Genomic DNA, 11,722 nt, shown 5'->3' on the forward strand with positions numbered 1-11,722 from the left:
GAAAACTCAGGATACTGGCCCAAGATAGCTGAAGTGCAGATCAAAGGAATGATTTCAGTGAGCCCAGACTCTTGCATCTTCCCATACATAGAAAAGTGCTAAACTGCTTAACCTAATGTATCTGGTTTCTTTAATTAACAGTACTCTTTTGACATTCAGATGATCTGCCATTCGTTGCAAAACTTTTATATAACCTGGCTCCTCCCCTCACCTCCTAGCAGCAGTTTCCCAGAGCCATCTGAAATGCTGTCTTCTGAGCTGCAGTCCTCATTTTGCCCCAAATTAAGCTTAACTTGAAACTCCCACATTGTGCACATTTTTTTTTTCAACAATAGCAGCCTGTGCAGATTAAATTCAGAAGATCTCAGGTTCCTTCCTTAACCATAAACTACCAAGTTAGGTTTTGTTACACAGTCCTTGACTATAATCAAGATTGATCCCAGACTATGCAATGATACTAAGATTAACCAGAATCCAGGTGGCAGCAATTGCAGCAATTATTAAATTTTGTGAAGGAATGCCTTGATACAGATTAAAACATGGAAATTTTCCATTTTCTAAATGGCCAAAAAATCTGCCTTATTTTGTCTTATATGTGTCTGTCATCCAGTTTTTAAATGTGTATTATTACTGGAGATACATTAGCACTGTCTTTGTTGGCTGACCTTTTTGTTAGCTTTTATCTTTTAAAACTTTCAGTTATACTTTTACAGTTTAAAACTTTCAGTTATAATTTTTATAGTAAAATAAACATTTTCCCCTTTGTATCAAAATTTTATTATTTTTGATGAGTGTGAAATTAAGCAAATGAACAGAGGAACTAACTAAATAGGGACCTCAAAATACCTGGTGTGATCCATATAGCAATCATTGTACAGGAAACTGAAGAACTGCATATAGTTCTTCAGTTCTTCTGTCATAATTAACCATGTGAATTGTGAGCATTGTAATAAAACCTAGGTCGGTGGCACTAGAGGTAAAGAACCTGCCTGCCAGTGTAGGAGACATGGGTTTGATCCCTGGGTTGGGATGATCCCCTGGAGAAGGGAATGGCAATGCACTCCAGTATTCTTGCCTGGAGAATCCCATGGACAGAGGAGCCTGGTGAGCTATAGTCCATGGGGTCTCAAAGAGTCAGACACTACTGAAGCGACTTAGCACACACACATTCTTACTGGGTAAACAAGTAGGTTGAAATAAGGGCTTTCTTCTGCTGTTTGACCAGGAAGGAAGATGTTGAGGTCTATTTCCTGAGAAATACATATTTTCTGCCGTATCAGTAAGTAAGAATGTCACAGTCGTCAGCAATGCTGGCCCTCCAATGTGAGCTGGTGAGCCCTGAAGGGACTCAGGAGGGAGAAGAACACCTGGAATCTGACAGTCATTAGACTGCAGCCACTCCCTCCAGCAAACCCAGGGGAGCTCAGGTTGTGAAAACCACCAGGCACTGGGCCCAGAGAGCTGAGATGCATATAAAAGGAATGATTTCAGTAATCATCTCCTCATACACAGAAAAGCACTAAATTCCTTAATTTGAGATATCTGGTTTTCTTTAGTTCACAAAAATACCTTTGGCATTCAGATTACCTGCCCTCTGTTGCAAACTTCTATATAACCTGGCTCCTTCCCCTGCCTCCCTGGAGGAGCTCTCTCAGGGTCACTTGAGATGCTGTCTCCTGGGCTTGACGTCCTAAAAATACCCACCAAATAAAACATAAGTCTTAACTTTTAGGCTGTGAATATTTTTGAAGTCAACATCCCCATCTATGCAGACAGTGGGTTCCGTGGCTTTGTGCCAGCAGCCATCACTATCTGCCTCTATCTAGGGTCATCTGACTCTGAACAGATGACTGGTCTCATCACTTTCTGTTTTCTGAGGCTGCCAGTCCCTGAGATAAAAGAATCACCGGAGTCCCACCTGCAACAGAAGAATAAAAATGACTCATGTAATTGTAAATCTTCTGATGATAAAATTCCAACTGAATTTTCAGAGAACATCACAATGAATCAGAATCTTTTATTGAGACAATCACAGCACAAACAGTAATCCAAAAAAATAAAAATAAATACAACCAGTGAAAATGCTGCAGTGAAAAGGGGAAAAAAAGGAATGAGATTTTTTTTTTTCTTCCCTGAGAACAAAGAAGATAAAGAGAACAGTGAACAGGTCTGATCACTTCTATGTTTCACTTTAACTGTTACTAATCTGTAGTCTGTAACTAAGTTTGCTTTTCTAACTCTGTATATCTGTAAATAAGTTTGCTTTTCTAACTCTGTATATCTGTAAATAAGTTTGCTTTCAGTTCAGTTCAGTCACTCAGTCGTGTCCGACTCTTTGCCACCCCATGAACTGCAGCATGCCAGGCCTCCCTGTCCATCACCAACTCCCTTACTGCCCCCTAACTGGGCATGAGCTACATTTTGTACCTATTATCCTTTGCCTCTATGCTAATTACATCCTATATCTGGTGCTAAACTTTACAGCACTCTCCTCACAGACCGCCCCTTGTATTTTTTTCTCCTTCTGCATTACAGAAAGAAAGCCAGTACAATATACAAATGACAACAGACGCAACTACTAAATGGCTGGATGCCAGACCCAATTACCAGGCTCCCTGACCCCAGCCTATGACTGTTTTTGAAACAATGCAAGAGAAACAATATAAGATCCTTACACTGTTGTAAGTCACCATTATATAAGCCCTCATCTTATATAATCGGAGAAGGCAATGGCAACCCACTCCAGTACTCTTGCCTGGAAAATCCCATGGACGGAGGAGCCTGGTGGGCTGCAGTCCATGGGGTCATGAAGAGTTGGGCATGACTGAGCGACTTCACTTTCACTTTTCACTTTCATGCATTGGAGAAGGAAATGGCAACCCACTCCAGTGTTCTTGCCTGGAGAATCCCAGGGACGGGGGAGCCTGGTAGGAGGCCGTCTATGGGGTCACGCAGAGTTGGACATGACTAAAGCGACTTAGCAGCAGTAGCAGCATCTTATATAATACTCCAGATTTCCCATGGAAGGGAGGGACACAGTTTCAGACGCATGAGCCAGCTATGTCTTCCTTCTGCCGGCTGAGGATTAAAGTCACCTCTCTATTTCCTGCAAACTGCCTCCACATTTTTTATTCAGCTTTGGTGGACAGAGAAAGCCAAGATTTTGGTGGCAACAAAAGCAAGGAAATATTTTCAGGCAACAATTTAAGTAGTTTTGTTGTTCAATTCCTAAGTCATGTCTGACTTCTTTGCAACCCCAATGACTGAAGCATGCCAGGCTCCCCTGTCCTTCACTATCTCCTGGAATTTGCTCAGACTCATGTCTATTAAGCCAGTAATGCCATCCAACCATCTCATCTTCTGTTGCCACCTTCTTCTCCCGTTCTCAATCTTTCTCAGTATCAGGGTCTTTTCCAGTGAGTTGGCTCTTTGCATTAGGTGGCCAAAGTATTGGAGCTTCAGCTTCATCATCAATCCTTCCAATGAATAGTCAGGGTTGATTTCCTTTAGAATTCATTGGTTTGATCTCCTTGCTGTTGAACAGACTCTTAAGAGCCTTCTCCAGAAATTGAAATTATCAATTTCAAATTGATAATTTGAAAATATCAATTCTTCAGGGCTCAGCCTTCTTTTTGGTCCAACTCTCACATCCATACATGACTATTGGAAAAACCATAGCTTTGACTATATGGATCTTTGTCAGAAAAGTGATGTCTCTGCTTTTTAATATGCTGTCTAGGTTTGTCACAGCTTTCCTTCCAAGGAGCAAGAATCTTTTAATTTTGTGGCTACAGTCACGGTCCACAGTGATTTTTAGAGTCCAAGAAAATAAAATCTGTTACTGTTTCCATTATCTCCCCATCCATTTGCCATGAAGTAATGAGACTGGATTCCATGATCTTAGTTTTTTGAATGCTGATGAAGTCTCAAAATGCTATTCAGAGTTTTCAGTAAGAAAAGAGACTTAAGAGAATTTCTGGAAGAGAATACTAATTTCCATATATTCTGGAGAATAATACACCAGTCTTGGAACTTCTCTCCTAACATTTTACTGTAAAAATTTTCAAACATGGAGAAAAGTTGGGGAAATTGTTACAGTGAAGCCTTGGTTTACCCACAAACAAGATCTAGAATCACATTTTACCAGGTTTGCTTCTCACATATCTATCCTGTATCCATCCTTTTATCTACCCACACTCCATCTTATTTTCTGTTAACATTTCAAATCTGAGATGTCAGTAAATTTCCTCTGAATACTTCCATATGCATACCATTGCATATTTTTAATGTTTACTGATAGTTTTGATATAAAATTTACATAAGATAAATATTTACTGTGTTCACTGAGCTTTGACAATCACGAACAAACAGGGAGAGTGAATTTCAGATTTTCAATGGTTAGGAAAAACATTAAAACTAAGAATGGGATTTAAGAAGCAGTATTTCAAGGTTGGAATTTTATCAGAAAATCTCTCTGAAGGATTTTCTGCATCTCTGAAATTATTTTAACAACTCGATGTGACCTAGAAAGGAACCATCTGGGAGAATAAGGGGATGAAGCACATGTGCCTGTTGACCAGTTACCAGAATGGCAGTGGTCATGAGGGAAACCATGAATCCATGAATTGCAAAATAACAAGAATTAAAATATTTAACTTGCAAAATTAAGCAACTCTAAGAAAAATTCTCCAGATAACAGAAGAATCACTTCTCAACATCAGAAATATAATTCAAAATAGTTCAACCTTGCCAAAATTGGTAACTAAGGGTAGTACGTGTCTCAGGAGGACGATGGAGACTTTGGGTTCCCTAAACTTTACTTTGTGACTCTAAGCAATTCAGAGAAGTTCTCACTAGAAACTGAGGTCCACATATTCACTAGGTGTGTTTCATATCATCCTTGTTATCACAGGCAACTTTTGACAATGTTTTTAAAAATTCTTTTTAGAGTTATTTTATGTTCAAAGCAAAGTTGAGGCAAAGGTACAGAAATTTTCCATATACACCCCAGGCCCTCCCAAGTAGATTAAACCCTCTCCCCAATTTTAACATACCACATCAGTGGTGGACTGGTTAACAATTGATTAACTTACACTGACATGGCATAATAACCCAGAGTACATAGTTTACCATCTGGCTCACTCTTGGTGTTGTACATTCTATGGATTTGGAAGAAGGTATAAAAACATGTATTGTCATCATAGCAACATTCAGTGTAGTTCACTTAGTCCACATTCAGCCTTAGTCAGCTACTGATCTTTTTACTGTATCCATAGTTTTGCCTTTTCCAGGATGTCATATAGTTGGATTCATATAGTCTGTAGGGTTTGCAGGTTGGCTTTTTTCACTTAGTAATACGTATTTAAGACTCCTTCATGTCTTTTCACCATATGGCCAACACTGAAATCAGATTGATTTTATTCTTTATAGCCAAACATGGAGAAGCTCTATACAGTCAGCAAAAACAAGACCAGGAGCTGACTGTGGATCAGATCATGAACTACTTATTGCCAAAATCAGACTTAAATTGAAGAAAGTGGGGAAACCACTAACCATTCAGGTATGACTTAATCAAATCCCTTATGATTATACAGTGCAAGTTAGAAATAGATTGAAAGGACTAGATCTGATAGAGGGAGTACCTAGTGAACTATAGACAGAAGTCCAGAACATTGTACAGGAGACCGGGATCAAGACCATCCCCGGGAAAAAGAAATGCAAAAAAGCAAAATGGCTGTCTGAGGAGGCCTTACAAATAGCTGTGAAAATAAGAGAAGTGAAAAGCAAAGGGAAAATGGAAAGATTATATCCATTTGAATGCAGAGTTCCAAAGCATAGCAAGGAGAGATAAGAAAGCCTTTTTCAGTGACCAATGTAAAGAAATAGAGGAAAACAATAGAATGGGAAAAGCTAGAGATATCTTCAAGAAAATTAGAGATATCAGGGGAATATTTCATGCAAAGATGGGCTCAATAGAGGACAGAAATGGTATGGACCTAACAGAAGCAGAAGATATTAAGAAGAGGTGGCAAGAATACACAGAAGAACTGTACAAAAAAGAACTTCATGAGCCAGTTAATTGAAATGGTATGATCCCTCACCTAGAGCCAGACACCTGGAAAATGAAGTCAAGTGGGCCTTAGGAAGCATCACTACGAACAAAGCTATTGGAGGTGATGGAATTCCAGTTGAGCTATTTCAAATCCTCAAAGATGATGCTGTGAAAGTGTTGCACTCAATATGTCAGAAAATTTGGAAAACTCAGCAGTGGCCACAGGACTGGAAAAGGTCAGTTTTCATTCCAATCCCAAAGAAGGGCAATGCCAAAGAATGCTCAAACTACCGCATAAAATTGCACTCACCTCACACACTAGCAAAGTAATGCTCAAAATTCTCGAAGCCAGGCTTCAGCAATACATGAACCGTGAACTTCCAGATGTTCAAGTCGGTTTTAGAAAAGGCAGAGGAACCAGAGATCAAATTGCCAACATCTGCTGGATCATTGAAAAAGCAAGAGAGTTTCTGAAAAACATCTATTTCTGCTTTATTGCCTATGCTAAAGCCTTTGACTGTGTGGATCAGAATAAACTGTGGAAAATTCTGAAAGAGATGGGAATACCAGACCACCTGACCTGCCTCTTGAGAAACCTTTATGCAGGTCAGGAAGCAACAGTTAGAACTGGACATGGAACAACAGACTGGTTCCAAATAGGAAAAGGAGTACGTCAAGGCTGTATATTGTCGCCCTGCTTATTTAACTTATATGCAGAGTACATCATGAGAAATGCTGGGCTAGAGGAAGCACAAGGTGGAATCAAGATTGCCGGGAGAAATATCAATAACCTCAGATATGCAGATGACACCACCTTTATGGCAGAAAGTGAAGAAGAACTAAACAAAAAGTGATGAAAGTGAAAGAGGAGAGTGAAAAAGTTGGCTTAAAGCTCAACATTCAGAAAACTAAGATCATGGCATCTGGTCCCATCACTTCATGGGAAATAGATGGGGAAACAGTGGAAACAGTGAGAGACTTTATTTTTCTGGGCTCCAAAATCAGTGCAGATGGTGATAGCAGTCATGAAATTAAAAGACGCTTACTTCTTGGAGGGAAAGTTATGCCCAACCTAGACAGCATATTAACAATCAGACACATTACTTTGCCAACAAATGTCCATCTAGTCAAGGCTATGGTTTTTCCACTAGTCATGTATGGATGTGAGAGTTGGACTATAAAGAAGGCTGCACACCGAAGAATTGATGCTTTTGAACTGTGGTGTTGGAGAGACCCTTGAGAATCCCTTGGACTGCAAGGAGATGCAACCAGTCCATCCTAAAAGTCAGTCCTGGGTGTTCATTTGAAGGTCTGATGTTGAAGCTGAAACTCCAATACTTTGGCCACAGGATGCAAAGAGCTAACTCATTTGAAAAGGCCCTGATGCTGGAAAGGATTGAAGGCAGGAGGAGATGGGATGACAGAGGATGAGATGGTTGGATGGCATCACTGACTCAATGGACATGAGTTTGGGTAGGCTCCGGGTGTTGGTGTTCGACAGAGAGGCCTGATGTGCTGCAGCTCAAGGGGCCACAAACAATTGGACACGACTGAGCAACTGAACTGAACTGAACTCACATATCTTTTCATGATTTGATAGTTCATTTCTTTTCAAAGCTGAAGGTAGCACAATTTATTTATCCATTCACCTACTGAAGGACCTCTTCTAAATTTTGGCAATTATGAATAAAGCTGCTATAAACATCCTTGTTCATTTGTCTTTGTGTGGATATAAATTTCAAATTCCTTTGGGTAAGTTCCAATCACAATTTCTGGACTGTATAAGAAACCACCCAGCTGGCTGTACCATTTTACTTTCCCGCCATTATGAAGGAAAGTTCCTGTTGCTGAGCATCCTTGCCCACATTTCATATTTTCCATTGTTCCAGATTGTGGTTATTCTATTAGGTGTGCGGTGGTATCTGAATTTTGGCTATTTTTGCATTTTCCTAATCTCTGCCTTATGATGTGGATTTTTTATATGCTTGTTTGCGGTCTGTGTATCTTTAGTGAGAGGCCTCTGAACAAAGTTTTGTTTATTTGGTTGTGCTGAGCCTTAGTTGTTGTGTGTGGGCTTTCTCTAGTTGGTGGCAAGTCGTGGCTACTCTGTGTTGTGTTGTGTGGGCTTCTCCTGGCAGTGGCTTCTTGTGTTTTGGAACACAGAATCTAGAGCATGCAGGCTTCAGTAATTGTGGCTCATGGACTCAGTTGCTCCAAGGCATGTGGAATCTTCCCAGATCATGGATCAAACTTGTGCACCCCCTGCATTGGCAGGCTATTCTTAACCACTGGACCACCAAGGAAGTTCCAGGACCATATTTAAATTGGTTGTTTTCTTATTATTGAATTACAAGAGCTCTTTGTATATTTAGGATATCAGTCCTTCACCAGATGTGACTTTTGCAGCTATTTTCTACCAGTCTGTGACTTGTCTTCTCCTTCTCTTGACATTATCTTTCACAGAGAAAAAGTTTTTAATTTTAATGAAATCTAAGTTTTCCATTATTTCTTTCATGAATAGTGTCTTTGGTTTTAAAACTAAAGGGCACCATAATACCCAAATCATCAAAGTTTTCTCCTATATTATCTTCTAGAACTTTTACAGTTTTGCATTTTTACTTAGGTCTTGATCTATTTTAAGTTAAATTTGGTGAAGAGTATAGGAGTTTCATCTAATTTCATTGTTTTTTTTTGGTATGTGGATGTCCAGTTGCTTCAACATCATTTATTGAAAACACTTTCTTTGCTTCATTCTCCATTGTGTTGCCTTTGCTCCTTTGTCGAAAGTCAGTTGCCTGTACTTATGTGGGCTGACAATTGTTTTTGAATGACAAGACTCATCATCTTTCAGCCCCCATTAGCTGTTACCTCATTGTGTTTCTTTATTTGTCACCTTTGCCTACTATTTCCTCGTGCCCGGCCAGCTTCCACGGCCCAACCATTTCCATAGACTCTATCATAAGCATTATATTTTTGTAATAGCCCCAATTCCAGCCACCAATTTCTCTACTGATTACCTATTTATCCCCAACAAACTACTCCCTCAAATTTAGGAACCTTAAACAATCATTCACTTTATTCTAGCTCTGAAGGTTTACACTTTGGACTGTGTTGGATTGAGTTGCCTCCTCTATTTCCCGTGGTATAGGCTGGGCTCTTCAGGCATTTGGGCTTCCACTGGAATCATGGGTAGGTTGGAAATACTGGCATGTTTTCCAGATGCTCTCATCTCATAAGAGCCTAATCTGATTTTTAACATGGTCCCAGAAAAGTTTCTATAATAAGAGGGGAAGACTTAAAGAACAAGGAGTTTTCAAGGCAATGCTTTTCATATATGCTACTATACCAATGGCCAGGAAATGGGGAGGCTGTCTCATGAGCAAGCCAGAATCAAACTGGAAAGATGAGGGTATAGGAGGTGTGATTCATTGAGGGGCTATTACCATGTCAATGCACCACGGATAACATTCAGAAATGGCAGAAGCCAGTGGAGCACTGTGAATGTGGCAAGGTCATCATGGTTACTTTAATCGGTTATGGATATAAACCTTCACTACAGTAATACTTTCTTACTACTGTACCTTATTTCTAAAAAACCTTGACTACCCCACAATCTCCCTGATGTCTCACAGGGCTGATGACAGTTTGTTCAGAAGCTTCAGCGATGCAGGAAGTAGTAGGCTATCCACCTACTTTGGTAAGAAATAGCAATGCTGAAAAGTAGGAAATTAAACTCAGAAACATTGAGGGACTTGGCATCTCAGTGAATTTTCTGGAGGTCCTACATCAGACTCAGCTTTTCTCTCCGAAGTGAACAATGAGGTTCCATCTCTTCTGCTGACTGAGAATAGGAAATAGCATGCCATTTTCTGGTTTTTTTTTTTTTTTTTTTTCTAGAGATTTTTGATGAGACATTTACCGTAGTGTTTGTGTTGCTCTTCTTTATCTACTGAAGAGTTGGTGAGGCATCCTGCTTCAAGTGTTTCCGGGACAAAAGAATGCTGCCTTTTTCCTATTGCAGGGGAGGCTGAACTGCCAGTTGAACTTCAGTTTCCAGTTCTCAGCAGACATAATAGAATTCAGACTATCTGCAATATGTTTGTAAGCTTAATAGCACCTGTGATATGCTCAGCAGAAGAAACACCATGCCTTGTTTCATTAAAAAGCAGTGCTCTCTTTAGTGATAATTATTCAAGTTTTCATAAACAGCTCCTTGCTGAGTCCAACAAGAAAGACCCAGCAGTAGGACTCTAAGTGATGACTGAATTGACCAGCCCCAAAGAATGTGGGTATTATCCTATCTTTCAAGTCCTACAGCTTTGTGCATGCAGCAGAATTCCATCACAAAGTGAATGTGGTGCATTTCAAAAGAGGTAGACAGCAGGTTCTGATAGCAGTGTAACAGCACAAGAAAGATTCGTTGCCTGCTCATATTTGCAATAGACCTATTCTGTTTATAGCCTCCAGCAGTGTTTCATATGATGGTTGTCCAAAAAGAAAAGATTCAAGCCTGGTTTATATATAGTTATGCGATAGAACTTGCTATTTGTCAGAATTGGACAACTGCAAGGTAACATTACCACCCAGGAGAAGCCCTGAACAACAGTAGCGAGAAAAATCTTGGCAGATAGAACTTCCAATAACCCATCAAGGTTTTTGCTTTTCTTGGAAAGTTACATGTACAGAAGTATATTCACAGATTTTTAATGATCAGTGAGAAGTCAGGTTGCAAGATGGTGAGAAGCTTGAGAGAAACAAGACTGGAAGTCTGGCCACAAGGAGCCCTTAAGTGGAGATAAGAAAGAAGCCCTCCCAGAGTGCACAGACTTGGGCAATATTTCTAAGCCATGTGGGTGCTCAAAAGGATTCCTCCTTTAACGGATACTTTCACAGTAAAATATTATAGATAACACGCTGTGGATTTATATCAGCCATTTTATCAAAACCATGAGTGTCAACTAAAGAGATTATGAACATAATCAAGAATCATCGAATGTCCCACATCCAATCATGTTCTGTATAAAATAACTAAAGTGGCTTGTTCCTTTTTCTATAGCGTGATTTGTATACCTTAATTTTGAACTAAAGAGCTTCTATAAATACCCTTTTCTCACTTTAACTCAGTTCTCTGTATAAATGCTTAATATTTACTAGCCTTTTTCATTTACTCACCCCTAAACAGATTTTAGGCTTCCCTGGTGGTTCAGCAGTAAAGAATCCCCTTGCCAATGCAGGAGACACAGGTTCAATCCTTGGGTTGGGAAGATCCCCTAAAGAAGAAAATGGCAATCCACTGCAATATTCTTGCCTGGAGAATCCTGAGGACAGAGGAGCCTGGCAGGCTACAGTCCATGTGGTTGCCAAGAAGCAGACACAACAGCAACAAACAGATCTTCCGTTGACTTACTTCCATGTTAGTCTGTGAAAATTGCTGCCACGAAAACCAAATAAAACTATCACCTACTTCAGAAAAGCTATTGCAGTCACTGATTTTCAGCTGTGAGTTTTTTCTACGTGTTATCAAATTCATCTTTCCCTCTCATACAATATTTCATTGTCTTACCATGAAAACACAAAGGAAATTATAAGTTTTCTCCTTTTGATTTTTGTCTTGTAGACAAATGGTGACATCGTAAGAGGTTCTTGGTATGTGTCTGTTCAGTAACTATT

The 11,722-nt window shown here is 39.7% G+C and overlaps 1 long non-coding RNA gene across 1 annotated transcript in view; it reads right to left on the bottom strand.

The window, feature by feature from the left end:
• The window catches only part of LOC147366555 (uncharacterized), a 37,865-nt gene extending 26,347 nt beyond the window's left edge, over positions 1-11,518 (bottom strand). The window contains exon 1 of the long non-coding RNA XR_015168861.1: positions 11,225-11,518. This is a non-coding gene — a long non-coding RNA (uncharacterized LOC147366555). The remainder of the gene's footprint in view (positions 1-11,224) is intronic.
• Positions 11,519-11,722: the final 204 nt, after the last annotated feature.

This window comes from Bos grunniens, chromosome 8 (assembly GCF_055505025.1).
Source record: "Bos grunniens cultivar Pamir isolate PY7600 chromosome 8, Bosgru_T2T1.0, whole genome shotgun sequence".
NCBI lineage: Eukaryota > Metazoa > Chordata > Mammalia > Artiodactyla > Bovidae > Bos > Bos grunniens.